At 34.5% G+C, this 5,000-nt stretch overlaps 1 protein-coding gene across 1 annotated transcript in view; it reads right to left on the reverse strand.

The window, feature by feature from the left end:
• LOC125039295 (polyribonucleotide nucleotidyltransferase-like) overlaps positions 1 to 5,000 on the reverse strand; it is a 100,374-nt gene that overhangs the window by 835 nt on the left and 94,539 nt on the right. The window lies entirely within an intron of this gene.

Consider the following 5,000-nt stretch of genomic DNA (forward strand, 5'->3'; position numbering starts at 1 on the left):
GGCTTATCACGATTCTCGGTCATTAACAAATTGCCTCCGCGTGCAATATCGCCGGACACGGAGCGCCCGCGCCTCATTTGGCTCGAGGGATTCGTTTCTCTGTTTCTCGCCTCTCTGTCCCTTTCTGTCTCTTGCTCGGTCTGTTTCTCTCTCTCTCTCTGTCTCTCTGTCATCTTTCTCTTCGCTTCTCTTTTTCTTTCTCTTTACTTTTCTTACTTTATATATATATATATATATATATATATATATATATATATGTATCTGTTTATGTATGTGTGTGTGTATATATATATATGTGTGTGTGTGTGTGTGTATGTGTGTGTGTGTGTGTGTGTGTTTGTGTGTGTGTGTGTGTGTGTGCGTGTGTGTGTGTGTGTCTGTGTGTGTGTGTGCGTGTATGCATGGATGTATGTAAATATATAGTCCAGTGCTCTAACAGCTGGACCGTCGTGATGTGTAGGTGATGTTTGTGTTTGTGTGATTACTTGCATTTTTCTTCCTTTCTCTCTCTCTCTCTCTCTCTCTCTCTCTCTCTCTCTCTCTCTCTCTCTCTCTCTCTCTTCTCTCTCTCTCTCTCCTCTGTTGAGTGTGGGCCGGAGAATTTTACCTAATTTTTTTTATTTGTGTGATTATACAAAGATAAACAGGTGGCATATCACAATATAAATCTTGGCAATAAATATTATAAGAAAACAAGAAATATTCTCTTAAAATAAGTTAATTCAATTCCAAGGTCAATTCTACACCTAAACTCTGCCTACTAACCATTAGGCAGTAATAATCATAAAAATATATATAATAAAAAAAAAAAAAAAAAGTGAGACGGGATCAACCCCCCCCCCCCCCCCCCCCCATTCCCTGGTATTCTCTGTTATCTACTTGGACAAATAAGTCATCACTCTTTCCCTTCGAATTGTCCTTAAGCAATTCGTCCCTTGGCACAACCGCAATCGTCTCCTTCGATTAATTCCGTTTCTGTATCCACGCACCAATTTTTTTTTTTTTTTTTTAATGTTTCCTACAAAAATCGGCTAGTTTTAAACATGGTGTGTTGGCGTTACCTTCATTCTCCCCAATTATTTGCCTGCCTCTCTCTGTGAGCGGAAGGAAAGCAAAGAACCACACTTCTGTTTACATAGATTCAATTTTTGTATTACTTCACTTATCCAGCATTACAACCTTCGAATTTCGGTTTTAACAAGATTTAAAGTGTGTGATGACATATCTATCTGTCTGTCTGCCCACCTAGCTACCTATCATTTATCGAGCTATTTATCTAATCGTATGCTTATTTATCTATCTGTCTATCTATCTGTCTCCTCCCTTCTCCTTCTTCTATTCCTCCTCCTACTCCTCCTCCCACTTTTCTCTTCCTCTTTCTTCCTATCTCATCATATTTCTCTTTTTTTTGTTTTCCTTCTCCTCCATTTCCTTATCCTCTCTCCTTCCCTCCTCCATCTGTTCTCCCTCTCCTCACCCCCTTTCTTTCTCCACCTCTTCCTCCTCTTCTTCATCCTCGTCCTCTCTCTATCTCTCTCTCTCTCTCTCTCTCTCTCTCTCTCTCTCTCTCTCTCTCAGTCTTTCTCCCCTTCTTTTTTTCTCTCTCTTTATTTCCTTCTCACTTCGTCTTCCTCTTCCTGATCATCCTCTTTCTCCCCCTCCTGTTGCTCTTCCTGCATCTCTTTTCTTCATCAACGCTCTTCCCCTCTCCTCCTCCTCCTTCTCCTCCTCCCCCCTCATCATCATCATCATACTTTTCCTCTCCCCCTCTTCCTCCTTTGTGTTTTTCCCCTCCTACTCTTCCTCCCTAATCCTCCTTTTCCTCCTCCTCCTCCTCCTCCTCCTCCCTTCATCCTCTCCTTCATTTTTCCTTTCCCCTTCCTCCTCCTCCTCCTCTTTTCACCCTCTTCCTTCCTTCTAATCCACTGCTTTCCCTCTCCTCCTTTTTCCTCTTTTCATCCTCCTCCATACTATTCCTTCTCCCCTTCTTCCTCCTTCTCCCTCCTTCTCCCTTTCCCTTCTTCCTCTTTCTCCCTCCTTCTCCCATTCCCTTCTTCTTTCTTTTCTCTCCTTCTCCCTTTCCCTTCTTCCTCCTTTACCCTCCTTCTCCCTTTCCCTTATTCCTCCTTTTCTCTCCTTTTCCCTTTCCCTTCCTCCTCCTCCTCCTCCTCCTACACTGTTCAACATCTCTTCTCCCCCCCCCCTCCCCTCCCTCTCTCTCCCTCTCGGAACACCTAAGCTCACCTGGCTCAACCCCCCCCCCCCACCTTCGCCCCAAGAAGAGACATTAGCATCAGTATCTCCTTCTTATCACTCAAGGACATGTCGCCACGCGCTCATTCTGCTTTATCCTGCCCTATCCTGCCCTATCCTGTCTTCTACCCGTCTCCCTATTCCCTATTCCTTGGCTTCTTTACAATCTTCCAGTCCTTGTTCATATTTTTATTTTTATTTCTTTCCGGTTTTTTTTTTCTTTCTCTCTTTCTTTCTGTTTTTGTTTGTCTATTTCGATCTCAGTCTTTCTGTCTTTCTCCCTGTCTTTATGGTTTTCTCTCTCTTTTTTCTCTCTTTCTGTTTCTCTCTCTCTCTCTCTCTCTCTCTCTCTCTCTCTCTACCTCTCTTTTACTCTATCTATCTATCTATTTATCTATCTATCTGTCTATCTATCTATCTCTATCTATTTGTCTGTCTATATCTCTTTCTTTCTCTCTCTCTCTCCTTTTTTTCCTCAATTTATGCCCCTCTCCCTCCCCATTCTCTCGTTCTTCTTCCCGTTTATCCTACTTCTCTTCTACCCGTTTATCCTAATTTTATTCCCTCTCCCTTCTACCCTCCTCCCTTCTCCCCCCACTCGCTTCCTCCCCTCCCCTATACCTTGTTCTCCTTCCCCCTTCTCATCTCTCTTCCTCCTTTCCTCTCTCCCAGTCTCCCCCCCCCCCCCCTGTACTATTATCCTACCCTCTGCCCTGCTCTCTCTCTCCTTCATCTCTCCCCTCCCTCCTTCTCCTTTGTTCTTTCTCTCTCCCATTATCTCTCTCACCTTCCCTTCATCTTGCTTCACATCCCCTCATCTCCCTCTATCCTCTTCTTCCTCTCTCTCTCTCTCTTCTCCTTCTGTATTTTTATTATTATTGTCATTATATTGTCATTATTATGATCATTACTATAAGCATTATCATTATTATCATTATTATCATTACTGTTATCATTAACATTAGTCATTATTATCATTATCATTATTGTTGTTATTATTAATACTCTTATTGTTATTATCGTCATTATAATCATTATTAGCATTACCATTATTAACATTAATATCGTTATAATTATCATTATTACTATTACTATCATTATCCTCCTCACCATCCTCATCATCACCATCTTCATTGTTAGTATTGTCATCATTGTGTTTATTTCAATATTGTTATTATTAAATGAAAATACGTGCACTTCTTGCTGCTTGAAATTATTATTGTCTGTATTGTGAACTATACTATCTAGTCATTCGTCAAGCATTGTATATTGCAAAAGCTATTCAAAGTAATTTTATATATAGTATTTTTCAATTCGTAATTTCCCGATATAGACATATATACACATACATGCATATATATATATATATATATATATATATATATATATATATATATATATATATTGTATATATATATATATATATATATATATATATATATATATATATATATGCATGTGTATGTGAATATATTTATATATATATATGTGTGTGTGTGTGTGTGTGTGTGTGTTTGTGTGTGCATATGTGTGTGTGTGTGTGTGTGTGTGTGTGTGTGTGTGGACATCACGTGTTATCATTATTATCATTATTATCATTATTATTATTTTATTATTATTATTATTATTATCATTAATGATATTATGTGTGTGTGTATATATATATATAAATGTGTGTGTGTGTGTCTGTATGTATATATATATATTATATGTCAGACATTCTTTAAGGGAGCCCTCGAAGCCCTCATTATTATCGATTATAATGATAATCATGGTAATGTCAGTAATGATATTACTGTTAATAATACGAATACTAATGATAATAATTATTATTATAATGATAATAATGATAATAATTATAAGAGTAATTATAATCAAGATAATAGTAACAGTAATAATCATAATAATAATGATTATAATGATATTGATAATAATAATAAATTATGACAATCCTACTACTACTACTACTACTACTACTACTAATAATAATAATAATAATAATAATAATAATAGTAATAAAAATAAATACAATAACAATGCTAATAGTATTGATATTGATCATAACAACAATGATAATGGTAATCATGATAATAAAAGTAATAATGACAGTAAGGATGATAATTATAATAATGATTATGATAATAGTAATAATTAAAATAATGATAATAATAATGATAATAATGTTAATAACAATAATAATAATAATAATAGTAATAGTAATAATAATATTAATAGTAATGATGAATATAATAATGATAATGAAAACAATAATAGCATTGATAATAATAATAATGGTAATAATAATAATAAGTATAAAACTAAATGATAATGATAATAATGATAACAATTATGATGATGAAAATAATAATTATAATAATCATAATGATGATAATAATCATAATAGTAAAAATAAGAATGATAATAACAACAACAATAACAACAAAACAATAATAATAATATTGATAATGATAATATTGATAATGATAATGATAATAGTTATAATGACAATAACAAGATTCATTGTTATCAATATTATTATTATGATGATGATGATAATAATAATAACAACTAACACCAGCAACAACAACAACGACAACAACAATAACAATGATAATAATAATAATAATAATAATAATAATAATAATAATGATGGTAATAATAATTATAATAGCAATAATAATAATAGTGATAATACTAATTACGATACCAATAATAATAATGGTAATAATTATAACAGTAATAAAGAT

Source organism: Penaeus chinensis, chromosome 27 (assembly GCF_019202785.1).
Source record: "Penaeus chinensis breed Huanghai No. 1 chromosome 27, ASM1920278v2, whole genome shotgun sequence".
In the NCBI taxonomy this organism is placed as follows: domain Eukaryota; kingdom Metazoa; phylum Arthropoda; class Malacostraca; order Decapoda; family Penaeidae; genus Penaeus; species Penaeus chinensis.